Genomic DNA, 11,481 nt, shown 5'->3' on the forward strand with positions numbered 1-11,481 from the left:
CTCTAAGAACTCCTCCCACTGCCCTCTACCAATTGTGATGGGTTTTGGCTGCAGAGGACCGCCCTGAGAGCAGAATAGATCAGGTTCAGGAATGGGATTAACCGCCCAGAAGATGGTCATGTGATCCCTCTAAGAACTCCTCCCACTACCCTCTGCCAATCAGAGTGCAGCACTATCACCCCATAAGTCCCAGCGCCGGGCAGAAGAGGCCATTTCTTACCAAGCACACGTGTTTTAGAAACCGTGAAATACTTAGAGGAAACATAGACTCCTTCACCACCCCTGTGGGAATTTCAGAATTTGTTTTAGCCCCGAGGGTCTTCTATCATCCGTGGAGAAAGCGCTACATCAGCAACAGTTCCGAGGAGGAGGAGGGAGCAGCTGAGGGGAGCCCTCTGGCGAGCCATTGATGAATACACTGGAACCTGTAGTAAGAGGAGGCCCTGAGATATAAACCTTGGTATCAGAGGCCTGGTATGAGGCCTAAGGCCTGAACTAAAGTAATGGTCAAGACTTTGCTAACATAAAGCAAAGTTAAGCTGTGAGCCAGAGGCAGGCCCTGCTCACAGAAGCTGCCAAGGAAAGGGCTGATGCGGCAAAAAGAGACATACCTAATGGGTACTGGACACCAGATATCAGAACATACACTATACCGGAACATTCCACAGATAATATGGAACAGGCCGACCCATCCCAATGACAGGGGCAAAAGGGTAAAATGATGGATAGATTTGTTTTGATCGAACCAACATGTACAAGGTGAGAGGCGGCACCTTACTACGTAGAGGGGTTGTACCTTGCTATGTAGAGGGGTTGCGCCTCAATATGTCAGGAGTGATGTGTAACTTGTTTGTACCTGTGTATAAGAATGTATCCCTGGGGCGGTGTCTTTGCCCGGCCACAGGGGCAGTGGAAAGTCCCGCCACCGAACCGGGTCCTTGCCAAGAGGCACTTTCTCATAGTATGCCCTGAATTAGGCTAAGAAACCTACAGGGAACTGCAATTGTGTCCAAGGTCGCAACAAACCTAGTCGACGTGACTTTGCATCTTACTAGACTCTGTGGTTATTGGGGGTTCTCTTCAGGTCTGCTGTGTCAGCTATTTGTGCAAAGCTGGGGCAGCACACAGAGGGAATAGTTTTCAGAGTAGCAGCCATGTTAGTCTGTATCCGCAAAAAGAACAGGAGTATTTGGGGCACCTTAGAGACTAACAAATTTATAACAGAGGGAATAGACGCACGCAGCCGAGTGATATCAACATAGGAGGAAGCAGAGCACCACACCGGTAGCATCTGACAACACTGGTGACCCCAACCGCTGATCTGGTGAGTAAGTGAACCTGCCATGGTAAGAATCACAATCTAACATGGCAGCAAACCTCGAACTAGGGCACCCCCTGATCCCCTCACTTATGATCCCCACAGAGTTTGATAACTCTTGGACCCGCTGGATTGCCAGTAAAGGGGGTCCATATGAATTTAAAAAAGAATGGGGAAACATGGACTGGCATATGCAGATCAATGGTAGAAACCGAGGCTCTGAGAAACAGTAATAAGAGTAAAAAAGCAAGAATTTTGCAACTTGTGTCTATGGCAGTGAGACGGCTCAGACAGCATGCTGGCATGCTGGCCAAACAAGTAACAGAAAAAACAGGAGAAGTAGAAGACATAACCCGAGCAGTCAAGCACTGGAAAACCCAAGCTCTGTTAGCAGGGCAACAGGTGGTCCAAACTCATGATATGATCTAGCAAGTGAAGCAGGAAAATAAAAAATTGGAAACAGCTGTAGAAAACCCGCAGAAGCAAAAAGTGCCATCCCCTGGGATTCAGTGTTCTTCGAGTACTGTTGTAGTGCCTGAGGAATGGGGACAGAAATGGAAACAGGTGGCTCTTGCCAAGTTAAAAGATGGAACATGGGACAGTTGGGATGGATGTTGCAATGGAGACATGTGGAATGACTCTGTTAAAACATACTGTCATGACCCATGGGCAGGGGCTACCGCACCGCAACCGCCACCTTATGATGTAAGCCAAGTTCTGGACAAGCCCTCCCCAAAACCTAGATCAATTCCAGTAAAAACAGGAGAAATGGATGAAGATGGGACTGCAAGCCCCAGTGAAAATCCTATTACCCACTTTACCCTTGATAAACCCCCGCGTACAGATAGCCCATTCCCCCCCCCCCCATTAAGGTAATGGGATGCAGTGAAAACTGATACAAAAAAATTAGCTGATCATTTAAAAGATCCATGACCCTGCCATGCCTATGTAGATAGGGAAAAGGATCACAAATCTAAAAGTACCCCCTGCAAACCACGCGTGAGCAGCTTAACAGGCAGGCTCGACGCTTTAAAGATTAATGAACTAACTGCATTAGCTGGAGCTGTTGGACCGCCCCCCTCTGACAATTTCAATGAGTTTATGGCATGGCTCCATAAAGGTGACCAGTTACTCAAAGCAGTAGGAATTGATATGTTGCAGGAACCAATTCTGGTACAAACCCTTTTAGGGCCCCTCAACTGTCATACCCTTGGTTTTGATGATGATGTTGCACAGATGCTTAAACGCGTAGTACAGAAGCACTTTAAGTTATCTAGTGAGTTAGCAACCCTTAAAGGAATGGCTAGGTTGCCTGGGGAAGCTCCGGCTAAGCTAGCAGACAGGACTCAGACCTATATTAGATTATCCGCAGGGATTACTAACATGGAAGATTTGAAGCACATTGTTCTGGAGGTGCTGGATCCCGGTGTGTTAGACTGGATGAATGCTTGGTGTGAGAATGGAGGTAAAGAGGTACCTTGGGATGAATGGATTGCAAAGGTAGAAATGGCAGTTAAGCAGCAGGAAGGAACTCCAGTTAAGGAACTGCGTACTCAATTAGGACAATGGAAAACACAGAGTCCTGGATACTCTCCCCGTGGTCATGGCCGGGGTTGGAGAGGTCATGGACTGAATAGAATTAGAGGAGGTGATAGAGAGAGTGCGTGGGTACCTTCTAGAGTTTTGAAACAGGAGAACTTAAACCTTAAAGGAGAAATTGAAAGGCTGCAGGCACAGCTGCAGGTGTGTATGATTAGTAAGGAATCTCAACAGGAGAAATATAAAACAATGACGAAGGTAGCTAGAGCGATGGTCCTGACATCAGGATTGAACGACCCAATCGCTACTGATTCAGTGGCATAGGACAGCCCTATCCATGACTCGGAATGCATTTTTCAGCAACCCATGACAGTAGATGTCTGGGGGCACCCCCATTTAAGCATTCGAGTTGGGGAGGGGCTAGTAGATTTCTTGTTGGATACGGGGGCTGGGATTCCTATAGTAAAAGATGACTTTAATGCATATCCAACTGGAGAGTCAGTGCAAATACAGGGAATATCTGGGACTAATCAAATGTATAATGTTAAAACCCTTCCCCTCCAGTTTGGAATGCATACCAGTCCTGAGAAGTGCGCTGTTGCAGGGAGAGAGAATCTAATTGGGGCAGAAACAATTAGACGCTTGGGATTGATCTTGGATTTTCCCAACATGTGTATTAAACAGACACTCACTGTAATGCAAGGCACAAATGATACAAATCTGATCCCTATGGGACTGGCTACACAGACGGTGAAAGCAATAAAACCTAAACAACCGCCTCCCACACCAAAAGGCTGGGAGAACTGGTGGACTGAAATTCAAACTGTCTGGGCAGCGGACTCCCTAGACACAGGCAAAATGCAGACCTCTGTTACATTAGAGGGAAACACACCTCCATTTATAAAACAGTACCCAATACCTCAGGAAGCAAAGGAATCGTTAAGGCAAGTAATAACAGAATTGGAAAAAAGAAATGTAATCAGAAGGTGTTCAGCACCTAACGTGGCACCAATTTGGCCAGTCAAAAACCTGATGGGACCTGGAGATTAACTATTGACTATCGGGGGCTAAATAAAACTGCCAAATGAGGGGCACCCATAGCGGCGGCGTACCCTGAACTATTAGAGGTGGTCACCCCTGACATGAAGTGGTTCTCAGTACTCGATGTGGCAAATGGCTTTTGGAGTCTACCTTTAGACCCAGAGTCTCAGTATCAAATAGCTTTTGTATTCCAAGGTATGCAATATTGCTGGAATGTGTTGCCAATGGGGTACTGTGATGCACCCACAATTTTCCGTACTGTAGTGAGAAATATGCTGGAAAAAGAGGGATTGTTAAAAACAGAAAGAATTGTTCAGTATGTAGATGACATTTTAATTGTGAGCAAAACAGAGCAGGAACATGAAGAATTAATGTGGCAGCTGTTAACGAGCTGCCAAGTTTATGGCTTGAAGCTTAACCCCTCAAAGTCTCAGATTAAACAGAAAGAAGTGCAGTATCTCGGAATTCGACTCAGTTCTGGGGGAAGGTCTGTGGATAAGGAAAGAATAAAGTGCATTGTTAACCTGCCTATGCCGGTAGACACCAAGTCGCTGCAGTCCTTTTTGGGGTTCACTAACTTTTGCAGAGAATTTATGGTGGGATACGCAGAAAAGGCAGGTCCCCTGTATGAGGTATTAAAAAGACCACAGTGGACCTGGACGGAGGAAGCAACAAAGGCATGGGAAAGTCTAAAACAAGGATTAATGGAGGCACCCACGTTAGCCGCCCCTAACAATGATTTCCCTTTTGTGCTGTGTCCTAGTGTTAAAAATTTCTGTATTGTTAGTATGTTAACCCAGGGTACGGGTGCAGGGGAAAGACCCATTGCATATTATAGCAGGGCACTGACTAGTCCAGAGAGCAAACTGGGGGTCTGTGAACAAACCGCCCTTGCTGCCTATTGGATGCTTCAAAAATCCCAGGCAATTGTAGGAGCAAGCAAGGTGATTGTAAAAAGTCACCATGCACTAAAGTTACTTAGTCAGGAAAATCTGTCAAAAGGACACGTGAGAGTTGATAAAGCCATTCAGTGGGTCTTCGCTCTCATGTCAGAGAATGTTCAGTTAGTCACATTGAAAGAGCCAGAAATATCTGTATGGGGATTGATTGTTAAGGGTAAAGAACATGTATGTGAGCCACAAAGGGAATATAGGGCGCACCCTGAGTTTAAAGCAGCCCCAAGTGACCAAGTGACTGGAAAAACCATTTGGTTTTTGGATGGTAGCTCGTACTATGAGGAAGGAGAATGAGTCACTGGTTTTGCAGGAATTTGTTTGAATGGGAATAAAGCAAGCGGTGAGTCCTTCCAATATAAATTGGGTAAAGGAGGGACACAGGCTGCAGAGGTATCAGCAGTTCTGAAAGTTTTGAACAGAATGAAGGGCAAGCAATCCGAGCTTGTAATAGGGACTGATTCTGATTATGTGTATAAGGGCACCACTATCTATCTCCCGTGGTGGCAAAGTATGGGGTTTACAGGAACCGATGGCTCAGAGATCAAGCATAAAGTCCTATGGCAGCAAATAGAAAAATTGTCACAACAGTATAAAAAAATTCAAATGGTCAAAATAAAAGCTCATAACAAAAAAGGACCCTTACAGGGGGGAAATGAACAAGCAGATACATTAGCTAAAGAGGCAGCCCTTCCGGGTGTACTGTGGGAATCAACGCCAGTGGCAGTAACCACTAGAGCACAGGCAAAAGTAAAACAGGAAAATGAAGCAAACAACCAAAAAGAGATACAGGGTTTACAAGAGCTTCAGGCAAAAGATGATTCAATTCAACAATGGATAATTGAATGCCCATCACAGTGGTAGGGTGTCCCTTTAAAAAAAGAGGGCGAGCTTATTTTAGCTAAACCAGACAATGACTGGGTTATGGTAATCCCACAACAATTGAAATACCTTCTGTTAAAATGGGTACATGGATCACTTGTGGGAGGTCACCCCAAATTAGAGGAAGCATTGGAAAGACTTAAAAAATTGGGGTGGTGGCCCAGCATGTGAGAGGATTTAAATTTACATCTTCACAGCTGTTTAACATGTGCTAAACGGGACCCTGCTAGATGGAAAAGATGGGGAGAGTTAATGCACCAAGCGCCAAAGGGTCCCCTTCAGTGGCTGCAGGTTGATTTTGTGGGACCTCTACCTACCACTCCTAGGGGAAATAGATTTTTATTCATAATTGTGGATAGTTTTAGTAAATGGGAGAAGCCTTCCCTACACAGAAAGAGACTAGTAAGGCCACCGCAAAAAAGTTACTAACAGAGATTTTTCCAAAATGGGAATTGCCCCACAGCATTGATTCGGACAATGGTCCCGCGTTTATTGGGCAGGTTTACCGAGATATGAGCACCTGGGCTGGTGTTCCCTTGCTGTTACACATCCCATATCACCCTCAAGCAGGAGGACAGGTGGAAAGGATGAATAAATCTCTAAAAGTTGAATTGTCTAAAGTATGTAATAAATTAGGAACAAATTGGGACATGGTACTCCCATGGGTCCTTATGAGGATCCGTAGTTGGCCAAATTGCATGACAGGATTCAGTCCAAATGAAATTCTTTTTGGGAGACCAGGTTGGGAAAATCTGTGTTACCCTCCAGACTGGGAGACAATTGTAGCATTTGCAAGTACCACCTGGAGGAACAGTTTTAAGTATTGGCTGGGCACAGTCCAAGGAGCTGCTGCAGCACAGCAGGCTGCAGAACAGCAAAAGATGAATCGGGCTTTTGATGAACACAGTGACATTAAACAATGGAAAATTGGAGACCAGGTAATGGTTAAAATTGAACCGGGTTCCAAGAAAAAATTTCCAAAGGCAGAATGGTGTGGGCCTTGGCCCATTGTAGAGAAATTGGGACCCTCCCTGTACTTGGTAAATATAAACAAACAGTCGCACTGGAAGCATGTTATGCAATTAAAGGAATATATGGGTTGAACATGTATGTTACATGTCTGTGCTTGCTTTACAGAAAAATATGCAGGATAAGCAAGTGCGGTAAGTACCATGGAAACCTTCCAACTAAATAATGGAAGTTTTATGAGCTTTAACCTCAGAGCTCCATCTGCACCAATACTGTTACATATTGCCTGGTGACAATTAAAACGCTTTGAATTGACTAGACCCTACCCAGTTAGACAATTAAGGACGAAGGGTCAGTTCGCTTGGGGCATTGCTAATATACTTACTATCTGGTGGAATGATGTAAACACTTCCGTGTGGACATTGGAACAAGAAGGGAAACAACCGCTGCGGATGGTAGGGCCAGGGATCTTATGGACTAACAATGTACCTATTGTCCCTTTGGGAGCAAGGTTTTTATTCTTAAATCTACTAAGTGATGAGGTCATATTGGCTCTGTTAAATAGGGATTATACCTAGGAAAAGCCACTAAAAAAGGAATAGATGAGGCTGATGTACATGGTTTTATATTAAAAATTCAAATACTGTTGCTATGGGATATTGCATCTTAAATAAAAAAAAGGCACACCATTTATTATTATGTGCCCATGAAAGAGGAGCGAGTGTTATTTTGTGTTTTCACAGGTTAAGATGCCAACATGGATGTGGACTTTGGCAGGCATTTTGGTGATGGCCCAAGATTCGAAGGGACTGGCAGATGTCACTAAAATCAACCAAACACATTCAGTGACCAGAACCTTCCCGGTCAAAACAGCAGATAATCCTAATGAATGGACAACAGCTAGCCAGCAGAATCCTACCGGGACTGTGTTGAAGTTGGTGTGTGAAACTGAAGGACAGCAACAAAGGGAAAACATCCTCAGGGTATCGCCCTACCCGATCCTGATGACGTGGGGATGGAAGGTTAAGAACGATAGCCATACTCAACTTGTCTCCGTCCCAGAGTTTGAGAAGGCACACAAACGAATGGAAAAGGAACTAATTTTAAGTAAAGAGACACAGGGGGAGTATGCATGCTGTTGGAAAGTTGATGTTATTGTAAATTGTAAACCTGTGGATATTTTGGCTCTCCCTCCTCCAGTTTTAGACAACAATGTTCACGGTACTGCACTACAACACCACGAACAAAATATAAATAAGGAAACAAAACGAGCAACTCCAAGGATGGAGCGCGCTCTAGTGGCACCAAAGCAAATTATGGAGGACTATCTTACAGGAATGGTGGGGGAAGATCTTACTCTAACATGTATAATACAACTACACCAGCTACAGATCAATACAGTCCATCTGGATTGGTTTCGAGCAATAAACCCTGTAATCAGTTACGTTGAAGGGCAGGTAAAAACATATGGGGATTGGCTGAATAGGGGTGGAATTTACAAATGTGCAAAATAAGTGGAGTGCATCAATCCATGTCCATAATATACAGCTAAGGGATGCAGGTACATACACAGGGACTTGGTCTATAACCCCAAGTAGGAGTAAATGCATTTACCATGTGCAGGTCTGTGAGAATGCCTGTCCTACCACATTCCCCACACCATCTCCTTCCATTCCTCCATACATGGATACTGCCCCAGAGGAAGGATGCCCAACTATACAACCATGGCCTATATCGAGAATTTTCCTACACCCCACTATGGCCTATACATTGGGGAATGTAGGATGGCTTTATGTGTCATTGAAACTGGATTTCGCAGGAATGAACATGCCAGAGCAATGTCCCAGTCATTATAAAAATTGGTTTAACTCTGAAATGCAAATGCAGTTACAACTTTGGAAGGGCTCTCAAATTGTCCCACAACAAAATAGAAACAAGAGAGATAAACTGGGAACAGCCCTGGGAGGCTCTAGCCTTGTCATGTCCCTATGGAATTCGGCAGATATCAAAAATCTAAATTGGAAAATAAGTACCGTGGTGGACGGAATAGGTAAAGCAGTTAAAACGGGGGGAGAGGGGGTGTTCACTATTGACAATATGCATGTACTTGCACAAGGGTTTCAACACCTAAATGCCACTATTTTGTCTCTTATTAACAGTATACAAAACAATGACGTTTCATTGGCAGTGGCCTGCACAGCTTATGGAAATAGGGTAATAGAGATAGTACAGCAAAGTTTACTGCAGTTGCAGCTTCAAAATTGGCCACGTATCTTAAACCGTGCCACCATCATGAACCAAATACAACAACAGGGCATAGACCATATGATGCCTATCTTTCTACAATTTGCTAAGTTCGACAGCATCCCAAAATGAAATCAAAGGGAACGCAAATGCATACACCTCATGATGGCAGTGCCCAGATGGGTACAGGAGCCAGTTAAAGTATACTATGCTAATAGTGTGGGGACTCTGGTAGATAAAATCTATGTGCAACATTACCCCACTGTGCATCTAGTGATGGAGACTGGCTCAGAAATCAATCAGGCCTGTTGTACAAAACATAATGGATGGTGGTTGTGTGAGTGCTATGCCAAAATTGACATTAATGCCACTAAAAAAGACTGGGCACGGCTAGTACAAAAGGAATTGGTTAAGGAGGTAGTGCATGTTCAGGACATGGCCTGAGCCATAGGGTATTATCATTTTTCTATAGATGGCAATATCTGCCCTGCAAATGAGGCAGGATTTTGTGTACCGGTCACCGGCACTATCCAGATAGGAGCCCATGCCTTTTGGCCAACAAAAAAGGGTAAGTCTGTCACTGAAACGGTGACATCATTCAGGAACATCTACAAAATTTATTGGTTGATCTATTTCCACCTGTAAAGTTCTTACAGTTAGATATACATGATTTAGTAACCAGAACTAAGGAATCCCTAATACCAATAGCCCACTTAATCCAGCAGCAAATGCGTGAAGTGGATGAGGTTCAACAAGTGGTAGAAACACCCTGGTGGGCAATCCCCGAGGATGTAACCTTGCATCCAGTAGTTTGCACTCTAAGCGTATTTTTAATGGGAATTAAGGCCCTAACTGTTGTGGTTTTAACAGGAATGTGTTGCTATATGATCTGTCAAACAAGATGCGCCAAGTTACAAGGTCGAGTAAATAAGGGAATGGAAATGGCAATTAACACTGTTGTTGTACATCCAAACAATCATGTCATAAAGTAAAGAGTTAAGGTACAGTAGCTGAATCACACTAAAAAACAAGCCTGTTAAAGCACACGACTTAACAAATTTGTTAAGATAATTTTCAGTGTTATATTGAAATATTACTTAAATATTAAGCACTATATCATACATATACATATACTTACATAATACCAATAGATAAGTCATATATTCCATAATTTCCATAAATTCCATAATTTCCATTTATATTCCATCTATATTCCAAATTATATTCATCGTTTGTATGTCCCCACGAAGCCCTTGATGAAATACCAGATAGGCTACTAACCCCCACGTACGTCTGGTCCCGGGCCTAACATTCCCAGGCCCACCATAAGGGACTGAAAAATAAAATTGGATAATAAAATCTGTCTGCCAGTCATATGAGGGAATGTGCAGACTAACGAGACAGATGGGGCATGAGTGTATGGATGGTAAAATAAGATAACCACATAACAGTGTTTAGACCACTGGGTTATCTTTAGTCCATGCATTATGCTTTTCCGGGAAGATGGGTAAACATCCTCCCCATAAAAAGACAAAAAGTGGGGGAATGTAGTAAGAGGAGGCCCTGAGATATAAACCTTGGTATCAGAGGCCTGGTATGAGGCCTAAGGCCTGAACTAAAGTAATGGTCAAGACTTTGCTAACATAAACCAAAGTTAAGCTGTGAGCCAGAGGCAGGTCCTGCTCACAGAAGCTGCCAAGGAAAGGGCTGATGCTGCAAAAAGAGACATACCTAACGGGTACTCGACACCAGATATCAGAACATACACTATCCCGGAACATTCCACAGATAACATGGAACAGGCCGACCCATCCCAATGACAGGGGCAAAAGGGTAAAATGATGGATAGAGTTGTTTTGATCGAACCAACATGTACAAGGTGAGAGGCGGCACCTTACTACGTAGAGGGGTTGTACCTTGCTATGTAGAGGGGTTGCGCCTCAATATGTCAGGAGTGATGTGTAACTTGTTTGTACCTGTGTATAAGAATGTATCCCTGGGGCGGTGTCTTTGTCCGGCCACGGGGGCAGTGGAAAGTCCCGCCACTGAGCCGGGACCTTGCCAAGAGGCACTTTCTCGTAGTATGCCCTGAATTAGGATAAGAAACCTACGGGGAACTGCAATTGTGTCCAAGGTCGCAACAAACCTAGTCGACGTGACTTTGCATCTTACTAGACTCTGTGGTTATTGGGGATTCTCTTCGGGTCTGCTGTGTCAGCTATTTGTGCAAAGCTGGGGCAGCACACAGAGGGAATAGACGCATGCAGCTGAGTGATATCAACATAGGGGAAAGCAGAGAACCACACCGGTAGCATCTGACAACAGAACCGAAACCTGAAACCCAACTGCTCGTGAGACACCCCAATGAGCGTGGTGGCCTTTCATCATCCACCTTCCTGGAGGAGGAAGGCAAATGTAGCTCGGGGGAGTCACCGGCGGACAAGTTGAATGGAAAAGACATCGCTCAGCGCTCAGGTAAATGAACAATTTAGAAGTAACATTAGAGGATGTGTGTGTGTGTGTGCGTGTGTGTGT

At 44.3% G+C, this 11,481-nt stretch overlaps 1 protein-coding gene across 1 annotated transcript in view; it reads right to left on the reverse strand.

Annotated features, from left to right (window-relative positions):
* LOC117885522 (myosin-7-like) overlaps positions 1 to 11,481 on the reverse strand; it is a 41,166-nt gene that overhangs the window by 14,489 nt on the left and 15,196 nt on the right. The window lies entirely within an intron of this gene.

The sequence above is a fragment of the Trachemys scripta genome, chromosome 12 (assembly GCF_013100865.1).
Source record: "Trachemys scripta elegans isolate TJP31775 chromosome 12, CAS_Tse_1.0, whole genome shotgun sequence".
Lineage (NCBI taxonomy): Eukaryota > Metazoa > Chordata > Testudines > Emydidae > Trachemys > Trachemys scripta.